At 40.5% G+C, this 16,034-nt stretch overlaps 1 protein-coding gene across 1 annotated transcript in view; it reads left to right on the forward strand.

Annotated features, from left to right (window-relative positions):
• The first annotated feature begins 10,533 nt into the window (after positions 1-10,533).
• Positions 10,534-16,034, forward strand: part of LOC136856759 (uncharacterized) — a 674,434-nt gene continuing 668,933 nt past the window's right edge. Inside the window, exons 1-2 of the mRNA XM_068224954.1 lie at positions 10,534-10,759; positions 10,868-10,992. The gene's annotated coding sequence lies outside the window, so the exon portion shown is untranslated. The remainder of the gene's footprint in view (positions 10,760-10,867; positions 10,993-16,034) is intronic.

Consider the following 16,034-nt stretch of genomic DNA (forward strand, 5'->3'; position numbering starts at 1 on the left):
CATACTAGCACAGAAGTCTAGCAAACGCTTCCCATTCCTATTAGCTTCCATATCTTCCCCACATCTACCAATCACCCTTTCATATCCTTCAGTTCTATTTCCAACTATCACATTGAAATCGCCCATTAGCACTATCCTATCCTTGCTGTTGACCCAGACTACGTTGTCACTCAATGCTTCATAAAACTTGCCAATCATCCTCATCTGCACCCTCACATAGTCAATACACTGAGACAATTCTCTTTCTAATTCCTCCAAATGCCAAATCTACTCACATCATTCACTAATTTACGTGCCTAACAGAAACTATGTTGCATGAAATACTATTCCTAATGAACAGCGCTACCCGACACTCTGCCCTTCCGTTTTAACACCCGTCAAGTACATTTTATAATCTCCAATCTCTTCCTCGTTATTTCTCCTTACCTGAATATCGCTTACTCCTATCACATCCAGATTCATCCTCTTTGTTGACTCAGCCAGTTCTACTTTCTTTCTTCCATAAGCCCAATTAATATTGATAGCTCCCCATCGAATTTCATTTTGTTCGCCAAGTTGTTTTCAAGGAGTCTCTCGCCTGTCAAATGGGAGTGAGACTCTGTTACTCCCATAGGTCCGAGGCTTGCTGTTCTGAGCTCGGTAAATTCATGAAGCAGGATGCTACCCTACTTACACATAGTCCAAGTGAGGATTTCTCCTCTAACAGGTTAGGGTCCACTGGGGGATTGTATAGTCCTAACCGCCTGAGCACAAGGAGGGCCATGACTCAGAATATGTTCAAGATGCCCAATCCCATTCTGTAGCAACTGGTATCCCAACTTGCAGACCCCTTACTAGGCCACTCAACCAATGCTCATGGGTCATGAGCTAGGATATGACTACAGTAACCCACACCATGAACCGCTATCTTTCTTCAGGTCATCAAAAATGTGAAAATCATGAGGTGAAAGATCTGGGCTGTAGGGAGGATGTTGAAATGTTTCCCAACCAAATCGCTGAAATGTAGGAGTAACGGCTCGATAGGCCTGTCCTAGGCGAGCATCGTCTTATAGTGTGTACCCTTCTCGGAATCTCCTATGCCACTCGTGCACACTCGTCATGGATACGCAGTGTTCACCATAACAGTAGACATGCAACGATGAGTTTCGAGCACTCCAGCACCCTCAGCCACCAGAAAACAAACCACTCTTCTCTGTTCTTCTTTGCTTGCCTCCATTTCTACAGCTGGACAAACACACTAGACCAATCCATGCACCAACAAAGACATAACCCAACAAATGCATACACCTGGGAGTTGTCACTATGCAGTTCTTCTATTACAGCAATGGCAGTATAGATACATAACAACAGTGTTGCCACCTTTCACATGGAATGTGTGTTATGGCGGGTGTTTGGTTTTCATTTGCCTGCCCCTTATATTTTAACGTGTTCTCATTGTGAGATCACGAAACATCATCACTGCTCATCTCACCAATGTGGTTTTGTTTAAAACAACAGAATAACAGATGCCATCTATGCACTTCATCTATTGATGGTCCGGCTCCATGGCTAAGTGGTTAGTGTGCTGGCCTTTGGTCACAGGGGTCCTAGGTTCGATTCCTGGCAGGGTCGGGAATTTTAACCATCATTGGTTAATTTTGCTGACAAGAGGGCTGGCTATATATGTTGTCTTCATCATGACGCGCAGGTCGCCGACGGGAGTAAAATCAAAAGACCTGCACCTGGCGAGCCGAACTTGTCCTCGGACACTCCCGGCACTAAAAGCCATACACCATTTCATTTCATTTCATCTATTGATGGAAAGATACCACGAGAAAAGGAAGGCAGTTCATTTGGCCGTTTTTTTATTTGGAAAATGCAATGAGATTACACAGTGTATCTGAAGCCTATATCAACTGGGTGAAAGTTCTGTACGGTGTCCGGCAGAATGCCCAGTACCTTCCAAATCAGCATTCGTGTCTATCAAGGATCAGTCTTGTCTCCATTGCTCTACATACTCTGAATGAATGCCGCCACATCCATGGACGTTCTTATACGTCGATTATGTCACACTAGCTAATGAGACACATAATTGCCTCGAATGTCAAGTACAAGAGTGGATTACATGTTTAAAAGAATTTGGAATGAAATTTTATCTAAAGAAGACGGAGTTACTGGAATGTGGTGACCAAACTGATGGTGGTGGTGGTGGTGGTGGTGGTGGTGGTGGTGGTGGTGGTGGTGGTGGTGGTGGTGGTGGTGGTGGTGATTATTGTTTTAAGAGGAAGTACAACTAGGTCCTCTATGACAAAATTGATGGCACAAACACTGCATTTGGACTTCAGTTTAATAAAGTGATCCAATTCAAATACCTAGGAATATGCATCACATTGGACTGCAGTACGATTCGCGATGTCGAGATGGGAATCAGTGCCGCATAGATGAAATGACACCAAAATACTGGAGTCCTGTTTCAAATCCCACCTACCAAGCGACCACTGCTCACCCCGAAGCCTGCAGATTACGAGGTGTCGTGTGGTCAGACTGGAGTCCTGTACAATAAGAAAATTCCATTGTATCTAAAATCTAAAGTCTACCGCACATTGGTCAGTCCGGTGTCCCCTTGTGGAGCTGAATGCTGGCCTACAACATGAACAGATACTTCATGCAATGGGAAAGGTGATGCTGTGATGCTTCACTCCACTAGACTATATCAGCAACGATGATGTGCGGAAGAAACTCAAGATTGCCCCAGTCGCGGAGAAAATCCATGTATCACGCCTGCGAAGCTATGTACTCATAGCAGTGAAACCTCAGTTGCAAAGACTGCCCTTCAAATGAACGCGGAGGGTCACCAATATTGAGGGCAACCTCAAACAAGCTGGCTGGACCAGGTAAGAGATGATATGTGGCTTACAAAACTCAGCCCCCAAGATGCTATGAATCAACTGAATTGAAGGAAACATTGAAAAAGAGCAGACTCCACATAAATGCCTGACTCTTACCCAAAGGCCCTGGATTCAATTCCCGGCCAAGTCAAGGAATTTTACATGGATCTGAGGGCTTCTTCGAGGTCCATTCAGCCTACATGATTCCAACTAAGGAGCTATCTGACTGTGAGATAGCGACCCTGGTCTAGAAGGCCAAGAATAATGACTCAGTCATGCCAACCACATTTAAATTGAAATAATAAATAACGTAGTTCAACCTATTCAGTACAAATAAATAAGAAATGCAGTGTTACATTCCTATTTAATTATAAGCGGAAGCGGTACCGGTTTCGGCCCCAATCCAGGTCATCATCAGCCGAATAAAACGCAAAAACAATGCATAGGTAAGAAAGAAATTAAAGAACGAGTCCCCCACAAAAACAGTTGAAGAGGCAATATAGGACAACGGGGATAGGCACTGTAAAATCCAAAAGAAGTAGAAGGTAAGTCACTTATAAGATGCGAGGCACAATCTTCTGAACAGCAGCATAGCACACGCAAAGTTCGGCACTGTCTCAAAATGTTTACGAGAAGCGGAGGACAGTTAAGTGAGCCAGCCTGCATACACTATCAGGCGCGAAGTCACAACACAATCCAACAAATATGAAGATCCAAAATCGTGTAGAAGCCGAAGACAAGTGGCTCCATTGAAGTAAATCGCCAGCTCCCGAAGATCAGCGCAACATATTCAACGTCCGGCACTGTGCCTTCAAACACCAACGGAACTCGGTGAATAGCTTAATGATCCAGTCTATAATCGCTTCGGTTGTCTTATATTGCCTCTTCAACTGTTTTTGTGGCGGAATCGTTCTTTAATTTCTTTCTTACTTATGCATTGTTTTTGCATTTTATTTGGCTGATGATGACCCGGATTGGGGTCGAAACCAGTACTGCTTCCGTTTATAATTAAATAGGAATGTAACACTACATTTCTTATTTATTTGTATTGAATAGGTTGAACTACGTTATTTATTATTTCAATTTAATTGTGATACAGTTCAATATGGAACATCATGAAATTTTTATCTTTAAATGCCGACCACATGACACATCATAATCTGCAGACTTTCCGGCTGAGGAGCGGTCGCTTGGTACGCCAAGGCTCTATGAGGCTGTTGCACCATGGGATTTGGTCTTTTTCGGTTAGACCCCATATAAATGGAAAAATGCAAAGATGATGATGACAATGATTATGAACATCATATGGTTGATAAGAGAGGTGAGGGGGAGGAGTTAAAATGTAATTATGATCAGTGGAAAATCGTAAATAAAAATGTAAATGGCTTATGGGATGGGTTTAAAGTAATTGTTGAGCAGTGTGAAAACTGCTGAGGGATTTCACTCCTGGACATTACTTATAAAATTTTCTCTAGAATTATTCTCAATAGAATTAAATTACAACTTGGCAATGAACTAGGAGAATATCAAGCAGGTTTCAGGCCTTGGAGGAGTTGCCCTGACCAAATTATGAGCCTCCAACTGATAATGGATGACAACAGAAAAAGAAATAAAGATATGGTGATAACATTTATTGACTGCAAGAAGGCGTATGATTGTATTCACAGGAAATCTTTATTAAAAATTTTACAACACATGGGATTACATCCTAAATTAGTAAACATGATAAAATTAACTCTTACCAAATCAAAAGTAAAGTTCAGAAGCGAATTATCAGACCCATTCGAAGTAACTAATGGGTTACAGCAGGGTGATGGCTTACCACCAATACTATTCAATTGTGCACTAGAAATGGTAATGCAAGAATGGTTTAGGAAATGCCCTCCAAATATTAAAATAGGTACGAAAATACAAACAAATTGCCTTGGTTTTGCAGATGACATGGCGTTACTAGCCAAAGTTTTAATTGAAGCAAAAACTCAAATATCAGGGATTCACACCATTGCAAAATAAAATTGGCCTTAAAATGTCATTTGAGAAAACAGAAATTATGCTCCAAAAACCAACACCATTAAAAGAAATAAATATTAATAGTACCAAAATTTAAATTGTAAGACAATTCAACAAATAATTTAAATGTAAAACCTTCAATTCAGATATGGGCAAACAAGTTATCTAAGGCACAAAAATTAACACGGGAAACTTACAAAAAGAAATGATTATCCATTAATGCAAAAATCAAATACCATATTACAATACAGTCATAAAGCCAGTAGCCACATATGCCGCAGAAACATTATTCCATCTAAACAAACAATCCAAATCTGACAGATTACAGAAGATCAAAAGACGAATTGGAAGAACTTGTATCAATAAAAGCTATCAAAAAGATGGGCAATGGTGAATAGTACATAAAAACATTGTATATCATAAATTATAACCCATTACTGGTACCATGCGTAAGAAAAGTCTAGTGTATTATGGCCATATCCAGAGAATGCCAGATTTGCAACTTCTGAAACAGCTAGTACAGTACAATCTTGCTTCAAAAAATACTACAACTGGATGCAGATGAATAAAATAAATTAGTCAAGATTTGAAAGAAATTGGCCTTACACTGTATGACACTACGAATAAGAAAACAGTAAACACAAGACTTAAAAATATGACTTTCCACTTTACACTCACAAAGAAGAAAATCCCAATTAGAATATTCTCTACACAAGAAAGGGCAAAAATATCAACACATATGAGTAAGTACTGGGAGGACCGCAAAGCTCGGACAGTTCCTACCAAGAAATCGACAAACCAAAGGGTTACATAAAATAAATTTCATTGTAAAGTCTGTATTGTCGTACGTATACTTTAAGGTTAAGTCAATATTCCACTTTTACAATACCAAAAGTTTATTGTCTAATTATTTAAACAACATTATTTAAAATATGCTTTTTCTTGAATATTTTACAGCTGATGATGTCTACAAGTTAGACAAAACATGTCCTGTCATATTTTAAATAATATTGTTTAAATAATTAGACAATAAACTTTTGGTATTGTAAAGGTGGAATATTGACTTAACCTTAAAGTAAACCAAAGGGTTGATTAAAGTGATCCAATGTGGTCTCAAAAGAAGAAGAAGAGGGGTAGCATGACTGCCTCTTACCCAGACGCCCCGGGTTCGACTTCCGGCCAGGTTAGAGATTTTTACCTGATTTGAAGTCTACTCAGCATATGTGATTAGAATTGAGGAGCTATCTGATGGTGAGATGGAAGCCCTGATCTAGAAAGCCAAGAATAACAGCCAAGAGGATTTGTCATGCCGACCACATGACACCTCGTAATTTGCAGGCTTTCAGGCTGAGCAGCAGTCGCTTGGTAGGCCAAGGCCCTTCAGAGCTGTAATGCAATGGGGAAGGAAAGAAAACTAAAATATATAAAAGTTGAAAACTAGAAAAGCAGCTGGGATTGACAAGCATTCTTGGAATATAGGTAATAAAGACAATGAGTTGGGATATGGTGCTGTATCTGAAATATTTTCTGATTACTGTTTGGTAGGCCAAGGCCCTTTGGAGCTGTAATGCAATGGGGAAAGAAAGAAAAGTAAAATATACAAAAGTTGAGAGCTAGAAAAGAGCTGGGATTGACAAGCATTCTGAGAATATAGGTAATAAAGGCAATTAGTTGGGATATGGTGCTGTATCTGAAATATTTCCTGATTATTGTTTGCATGAAGGAGCTATACGAAATGAATGGAGAGTTGCTATAGAAGTTCCAGTGCACAAAGGAAAGGGGGGATAAATATAAAGTGGATACTTACAGACCAATCTGCAGTTTTGTTTGAGAAAGATTATTCCAACGAGGCTTAACTTGTAGGATTCCAGCAAGATATAAGAGATATTTTATATTCCGGTGGTCAAATGGACTGCATGACTACTGACCTATCCAAGGCTTTTGATAGGGTAGTTCATGAAAGACTGCTGTTGAATATTAGGTCTGTCGGACTAGATAAAAGAGTGGTTGAATGAGTGGCTAAATTTCTAGAAAACAGAGTGGTGGTAATCATATTGTTTTAAGAGGAAGTACAACTGGGAAACCCTCTATCAACACTAATCAGAGAGAAAATGGAACAGGTCCAACATTTAAAAGATAAAGGTATCATCAAAAGAAGAGAAGGGCCATGAAGGGTGTGAAAATGGAAGACTTCCTAGGTCTCACAAACCTAATACCGTTGGGGTCGGAAAAGGATACGAGATGACCAAGGGAAATCAGATAGGAAAGATGAAAGTGAGGAACCTGACATAAGTAAATAGAGGCAGTATGCATATAAATGATATGAGTAAAGTACTGGAATCAGACATAAGATATTTTGCAGATTATGTTATATTGTACAGAGTAGTAAGTAAGTTACAAGATTGAGACAGACTACAGAAAGACCTCGACAATATTGAGAGATGGACAGCAGACAATGGTATGATGGTAAACGGGATGACAATTCAGGTTGTAAGTTTCATTATGACGAAAAGACCTCTCAGTTTTAATTACTGTGTTGATGGGGTGATTGTACCTCATGGAAACCATTCGAAGTACCTGGGTGTTAATATAAGGAAAGTTCTTCCTTATGGTAATCACATTAATGAGGTTGCAAATAAAGGTTACAAATTTCTTCATGAGGTTATGAGGGTATTTAGGGGTAAGTCTCCAGCAAGACCCCAATTAGAGTATGGTTCCAGTGTATGGGACCCACACCAGGATTACTTGATACCAGAACTGGAAAAAATCCAAAGGAAAGCAGCATGTTTTGTTCTAGGAGATTTCTGATGAAAGAGTACTGTTACAAAAATGCTGCAAACTTTGGGCTGGGAAGACTTGGGAGTGAGGAGATGAGCTGTTTTACTAAGCAATACATTCTGAGCTGTTGGTGGAGAAATAGCATGGAATGACGTTAGTAGATGAACAACATCATAATATGAAGATAAAGTTGGAATTCAAAAGGACAAAATGGGGGCAAATGTTCATTTACGGGAAGAGAAATAAGAGATTGGAATAATTTACCAAGAGAAATGTTCAATGAATTTCCTAATTTTTTGAAAGTCTAGGAAAAAATTAGGTAAATAACTGATAGGGTATCTGCCACCTGGGCATCAACCCTAAATGCAGATCAATTGATTATTTACAACCATTGACTAAGATAGACTGATAGGCGTATGGCATTGTCCTTTCTTCTGTCATTTTTCTTTCTGTCTAAACTACATAGACTGACTCTTAATTCTCTTCTCTGTCTGGCTCCTTGGCTGAATGATCAGCGTAGTCACCTTCAGTTTAGAGAATCCCATGTTTGATTCCTGGCTGGGTCAGATATTTTAATCTTAAATGGTTATTTCCCCTGGCTCAGGGACTGGGGGTGGGGGGTGTTTGTACTGTCCCCAACATTCCTGAAACTCACACACAACACTATCCTCCACTACCAAACATGCAGTTCCCATACACAGTGGATGTCACCCACCCTCATTGAAGGATCAACCTTACAAGGGCTGCACCAGGCAAGGAAGAGCCACACAGAATTTTTTTTCTTTTCTCTATCCAATTCTATAAAGTTGGCAAGCCTGAGCGATTCTTTTCTTCTTTTTATAATTTAAGAAACTGTTTAACTCCATCTAGCAAAGAATTGCATTGGCATTCTCACTGTTTAAAAACTAATGTGATTTCCCACATTTTTCTTTTTTTTAAATTCATACGAACAGTATCAGCACTATCATCTCAAAAATGTTTAAATGGTGTAGGTCTCAATAATATCAGAAAAAAAAAAATCCAAACCACAGTAAGGGAAATGTAGTTACGGCAAGCTTGTAAAAGCACTTCAGAACCTAGTACTTTTAAACCTTATTAACCCTCTCACTTACCCAAACATATTAGGAATTGGTGGTGGAAGTAGCCCATGATTGTTAAGGCATCTGGCACTGTGGTTAGATAGTTCAGGTCTGATTGGTCAAAAAAAAGTCCACCATTAGAATGTTGGCAGGCAGGGTTGGAGAGGTGGTGGTATACAATTTCTAATTATTAGGTAGCATGCCAAAAACCTGGATTCAATTCCAAACCTCTCTGAAGTGTTCATACAGAGTGAGGTCATATGAGGCTGTTGATGGCGATTTGTCCGTCGGATGGGGATGTAATGCTCTGGGCAGACCCCTTGTCTTATTTGACAGGAGTAGGGTACGTGCCGATATCGAGTTTCACCCTCTCCCTACCTCATAATCATCATTCCACACCCAGATGCATAGGTCACCTATGGCTCAGGGACTGGGGGTGGGGGGTGTTTGTACTGTCCCCAACATTCCTGAAACTCACACACAACACTATCCTCCACTACCAAACATGCAGTTCCCATACACAGTGGATGTCACCCACCCTCATTGAAGGATCAACCTTACAAGGGCTGCACCAGGCTAGGAAGAGCCACACAGAATTATTTTTCTTTTCTCTATCCAATTCTATAAAGTTGGCAAGCCTAAGCGATTCTTTTCTTCTTTTTATAATTTAAGAAACTGTTTAACTCCATCTAGCAAAGAATTGCATTGGCATTCTCACTGTTTAAAAACTAATGTGATTTCCCACATTTTTCTTTTTTTTAAATTCACACGAACAGTATCAGCACTATCATCTCAAAAATGTTTAAATGGTGCAGGTCTCAATAATATCAGAAAGAAAAAAAAATCCAAACCACAGTAAGGGAAATGTAGTTACGGCGAGCTTGTAAAAGTACTTCAGAACCTAGTACTTTTATACCTTATTAACCCTCTCACTTACCCAAACATATTAGGAATTGGTGGTGGAAGTAGCCCATGATTGTTAAGGCATCTGGCACTGTGGTTAGATAGTTCAGGTCTGATTGGTCAAAAAAAAGTCCACCATTAGAATGTTGGCAGGCAGGGTTGGAGAGGTGGTGGTATACAATTTCTAATTATTAGGTAGCATGCCAAAAACCTGGATTCAATTCCAAACCTCTCTGAAGTGTTCATACAGAGTGAGGTCATATGAGGCTGTTGATGGCGATTTGTCCGTCGGATGGGGATGTAATGCTCTGGGCAGACCCCTTGTCTTATTTGACAGGAGTAGGGTACGTGCCGATATCGAGTTTCACCCTCTCCCTACCTCATAATCATCATTCCACGCCCAGATGCATAGGTCACCTATGGGCGTCAAATATAGAAAGACGTATATCAGGCGAGCCGCACATGTCCTCGGATACTCCCGGCGCTAAAAGTCGTACAGTAATTACGTAAGGTGGTGGAAGTGCAAGTTTATGTTAGAAAAACTAAATAAATGTGCGTTTGCATTTTAGATGATCAGCGTTTTCAGTCGATAAAAAAATTCTTGCTGAGAAGATATCATTTGGATGATTACCTGGACTTGAAAAAATAATAACCATCATTATCATCAAAGTTTGGTGAATTATCATTATTTTAAACAGCAAACTGCCACGTTATTCAATAAGCCATTTCGGAAAAGTTGTATTTCTCTTTCCCACCACGTCTTGGCTCCGTAGCTGAGAGATCGCTGCGTGTGATTGGTTTCTCGATCACGTGAAGTGCGCATGTTAGGTGCTGCACTATTGGTAAAATGCTGGATGCGTCAATACTACCGCCGGAGCTCACTCGACGAAAAGCATTAGTCGTGTTCGTTGTGTTCTAGTGTAAGGCGGAACTTGTTCACAGTCTGAACGAGGTGAACCGTTGAAAATAAAAATTGACTTCACTTCATACATATTGACTTTCTGCATTGAACACAAGTAACTTATTAGTTCAAGTGTTCATTGTCATAATTCATTTCAAGCAAGTCCTCGATACAATTCCGTGCAAAGTTTCCGATTCTGTTTGTCACCGTATTCTCTTAAGGTAGTGTATAAGAAGTCCTATAAACAGTCTTTTTTCCGTCTGCGCCTCAGGCGCGTCTCTGGTGTTTTCATTTTTTTAAAGTAACCTTACCATACCGTACTGTTATAGTGCAACGTGCAACGAGCTCCATTTATAACCTAACTCTTCGGGTAATAAACAATCTTCTAGTTGAATCTATAGAAGTACTCTCTTTTTGTTCCTGGTAATCGAAGATTTTTGGAAGGTCAAGGAAGGTAAGCCCATATGCATATATGATATTCTTTAATTACAAACGCACTGTTATTTAAAATTAATTATTGCGACGAAGTCTCTTTCCTTTCGATTGTTCATCAATAGCTTGTATTGGCTTTTGTTCTGTACTTTTGTGTATCCGTATGCCTTGTATTTTTCTGCCGGTGTTGAGAGGTGGAAGAATTTTGCATCTTTTCTCCGTCTGATCTTATGTCTCGATAACCATCTTCCATTCGTGACAAATATTACAGTGATATTTCGTGGATCAACATCATTCATATAACCCCTTCCTTTATATTCTGCAGACAGGCCCTGTTAGTCTTTTTAACGAAGTCGAATGGAATTAAGTTTGGGATTGAAGCTGTGTTTCGTTTTGCTGTCTCGAACCCTGAAGCGTAGGATACTCCTTATGCAGGTTAATTATACTTATTTGCACCTCTTTGTTACTATTGTCAGTTGCTCCCGCAGCTACTTTAGGTCTTAACCCTAGACTATAATTCATGAATAAGAAAAATGTTTTTAAAAATGTATTATTCTCCTTCAGCCGGCATATGTAGCCTATTCATTCCCAAGGCAATAATGCCAGACTGCGGGGTCTCTTGTGTTTTGTACCATGGAAATACCGTAATGTGCTGACTGATTCTCCAGCCGGTGGGAAAATGCACGCCGTTACCAGGTTGAGCAGAATCTTTAGGGACCCTCCCTTCTTCCAGGAACCTATTTATGCAAATATCTTAATATTTGCTTTGTGATCTCTCTTGTTTTCCATGCACTATTTACATTTGAAAGGCTAATTACCTTTCATATTCGCATATTGTAGCCTGTTTAATGTCCTCACCTTTTCTGTCGTTTTTTGTACCCTCTTAGCAAATTCACAACCACACCCTCCCCCACGTGGAGGGTAAATAAAGTATCACCCCCCCCCCCCCCAAGTGTCTCTTCGTGAAGAGCGTTGCCTGGCATTTACCAACGTTAATTAGAATGATCCTCTTCTCCGGCTCCTTGCCTGAATGGTCAGCTTAATGGCCTGTTCATAGGGCCCCGGGTTCGATTCCCGGCCAGGCGTCTGGCTAATACCTTTAGCTCGGGGGCTGAGTGTTAGTGATTATCTAAATATGCACCTTCATTCACATACACATCACACTACAAACCACTATAGATACATGCAATAATGAACGCATCCTCCGCATAGTTAGGCGTCAGGAAAGGCATCCGACCGTAAAACTAGGCTAAATCCACACAAAGTGCCAACGCCGCATTATTGGATAAGGTTAAGGAGATTGAATTAAATTGCCCTTCGAGGACTGTCATCAGAATTCAATTTGGCCAGTGGTTTTCTTCTCAGTTTCTCACTCTCGTCTTAACATACCGATACCGTACTCTACGACCAATATCACGAAATACCACGGTATATTGGCAAGGGGGATTTATAACATGGGTTCATTAGGCACGTGCGTAGGGACGGCGGCAGATTTGGGCTAGTAGTAAGTTTTTAAAACATACAGTAACATTTGTTTACTTTAACTAATTACGTGCAATTGGGAATTATTGCGTTAATTATTCGCTTTGTTCTTAGAGTAACACACCTGAGAGGTCTTACATTTCTAACAGCTAAGAATCATTAAATATCCATTATTTTCAATCCCTTTCAGTCTGACCGTTTTATTTCTGGAGATATTTCTGTTGGCTAAAGGTATGCCTGTGCTCGTATCATATACTAGCAAATGGAAAAACAAGAATTATGAATTTGATTGACGAATTATTGTCGATCGACAAGTGAAACTAACATTTCTATGATGAATTTATTTTCATCTTTATAATTTTCAGATTATGAATACTCTTGGTTTCGTTTTTGCACGGTAGTGTCGTTATTTCAAGTACCTACTGACTATTGTTCCATTTTGGAGGGTGCATACAGTTGTGCCTATCGGTGCAACGATGTTAAATTCGCCACTAAATGTCGAATGACTTTATTACGAATAGACAGAGTAAGCTTGCTGGATGCAGTATAGGTTGTTTATCCGCAAACTTGCGTTCGGAATATTGTGATTCGATCTCCAATGTAGGCAGCCCTGAAGTCTTTTCCGTTGTTTCCCATTTTTTACACCTGGGAAACACTGAAGTTGACTTTAAGGCCACAGTCGTATCCTTCATCGTGGCCCTCTTCGTTCAGTCTCTCGAAAACCTTCACAAGTTAGGGACATTGATCAAGTAACAAAAGTAATAATTTCGTGTGGCTATGCCGAGTGCAGCCCTTGTAAGGCAGACCCTCCGATGAGGGTGGTCGGCATCTGTCATGTGTAGGTAACTGCGTGTTATTGTGGTGGAGGTTAGTGTTGTGTGTGAGTTGCAGGGATGTTGGGTACAACACAAACACCCAGCCCCCGGGCCAATGGAATTAACCAATGAAGTTTAAAATCCCCGACCCGGCCGGGAATCGAACTCGGGCCAGTACGTTGACCATTCAGCCAACGAGTCGGACAGTAACAAAAATAATCTAAATATAGTTTTAAGTTCAATGGGATGGCGTGATGTCTTAAGAACGCAAGATGCTGCCCATAAAACTCTTAGCCGAGTGTATCTTTGCTACCATTACTAGCATCTGGGTAGATCTTGGTTTGTATCACAAGTGCCACTATCGTGCATAGCCGTAGATACACCGCGATTTGAGACTGATCTGACCGTAACACGAAGGTCATTAACCTAGCTAATATTTAGCCTAGAGGCGCGGATTTAAAGGGGAAGGTTGTGGCCTTTCCCTCCAGGATAAGTACAGTACGCGAAACTTTTAGTGATACTTTGGCTCTCTAGTGGTGAATCGGTAGACCTCGGTTATCGAGATTCGTATTGGCAACCTTTGACATACAAACTAGACAAACTATGAATCGCCGTGAGACATCTGGTATACACTTTACGTACTAGTACTGTTGTTGCACGGCCGACTTGATGCGTCGCTCTAGCTAGCTCCTTACCGGCCTTGACAATCGGGTCCACGCACTGTAATCGGAGTAGTTGCACAGCTCGACACGTGGCGCTGGCGGCCGACCTATTTGCGGTAGAAACGCATACTTCTTTATGGAAAATATATTGACTTTGGTTGCCGATTTATCGTAATTTAGAGCTATGGAGAATGTTACATGGGTTAATACTGTTAAAATGATTAATCCTAAAGGTTATTTTCGTTGATATTTGCCAAAATGATGTCCTGAAATGAAACTGCGGGGAGATGACTTAGTCCAGCTGACGTTCTGATATTGACTCTGATTGCCGATGTATCTTAATTAGGGAATAAAATAGTATGCTACATTGACTACTATTGTTAAAATTATTAATCCTAAAGGCTACTTTCATTTATATGTGCCAAAACAACGTCGTGAAATGAAACTGCGGAGGATGGAGTAGTCCAACTGACGTTCCTTAATTGTGAGGAATAATAGTAATCGTTTTTATTATCATGGCATTTAGATACATAGCAGAACTTACCACAATACTTTTGTCTTCTGATGTTAATACTGAGATTAAGAGTCACTGTTCAATTAGAGTTTTAAAATTCTTCAAGCGCTGCTCTCAGGAAGGGGGCTGGACAAAACATAAGAGTCTTACTTTTTCCGTATTCGTTGTATACAGAACATAAATATTTTGATTCAAACATGTTTAAATGATAATTTCAATATATATAGTTTCAGATTACATTTCATTCATATTAAATACCGGGCAAGCTAGCCATGCTAAATTCAGAAAATAAATTTTACTTGACATGCAGTAGGGTGGAACAAGTTGGCCGCGCGGCGTGCAGCTGTGAGTTTGCATCCGGGAGATAGTGGGTTCGAACCCCACTGTCGGCAGCTCTGGAGATGGTTTTCCGTGGTTTCCCATTTTCACATCAGGCTGTACCTCAATTAAGGCCACGGCCGATTCCTTCCCCCTGCTAGCCCTTTCCTATTCCACCGGCGCCATAAGACCTATCTGTGTCGGTGCGACGTAAAACAAATAGCGAAAGAAGATTTTTAAATAAAAATTCAGTGAGAGAAAAGTATTTTGAGTAAATAAATTGTAAACTGTTCTCTGCTCGATGATGATGCTTGTTGTCTAAAGGGGTCTAACATCTAGGTCATCGGCCCCATTGCTCAGGTAACAACACTTCATATGTTGGCCTTACCATCATAGCAGTAGTGATTCTTACTTGTCAATGTTTAAATGTTAAAGTTCAGATTATCTTGAACAAAAATGTGTTGTTGCTGTCATGTGGCAAATGCGACACTGCCTAAAGGATTATTCTATGAAAGAAAATTCATGGGTAAAAATACCTGATTAGCGTTCACTCACGGAGGCCCGGGTTCGATTCCTGGCCCTGCCACGAAATTTCAAAAGTGGTACGAAGGCTGGAACGGGGTCCACTCAGCCTTGGGAGGTCAACTGTGTAGAGGGGGGTATCGATTTCCACCTCAGACATCCTCGAAGTGGTTTTCCATAGCTTCCCATTTCTCCTCCAAGCAAATGCCTGGATGGTAACTAACTTAAGGCCAAGGCTGCTTCCTTCCCTCTTCCTTGGCTATGCCTTCCAATCTTCCCATCCCCAACACAAGGCCCCTGTTCAGCATAGAAGTTGCGGCCGCCTGGGCGTGGTACTGGTTATCCTTCCCAGTTGTATCCCCCGACCCGCAGTCTCACGCTCCAGGATACTACCCTTGAGGTGGTAGAGGTGGGATCCCTCACTGAGTCCGAGAGAAAAGCCAACGCTGGAGGGGTAAGCAGAGTAAGAAAAAAGAAAGTACGAAGGTAAATACCCGACATAGAAACGGAAAACTAAGACGAGAGTGTTACCTGCTTTTAGCCACTCCGTAGTTTTGTCGTGTTCTACAGAGAATTCGTGAAATGATAGTGTCCTGTTCGGAATACAAAAAAAGGCACACAGCAATATGTATTCGAATATTTCTTAACACAGTTAAAGAAAAGCAAATCAACACACCATTAAAAAACGAATTAGCACATAAATTAAAATCCTTGTTCAGGACGAAGTTACAGCGAGAAATCACTTTGTTCT

The sequence above is a fragment of the Anabrus simplex genome, chromosome 1 (genome assembly GCF_040414725.1).
Source record: "Anabrus simplex isolate iqAnaSimp1 chromosome 1, ASM4041472v1, whole genome shotgun sequence".
NCBI classification, from domain to species: domain Eukaryota; kingdom Metazoa; phylum Arthropoda; class Insecta; order Orthoptera; family Tettigoniidae; genus Anabrus; species Anabrus simplex.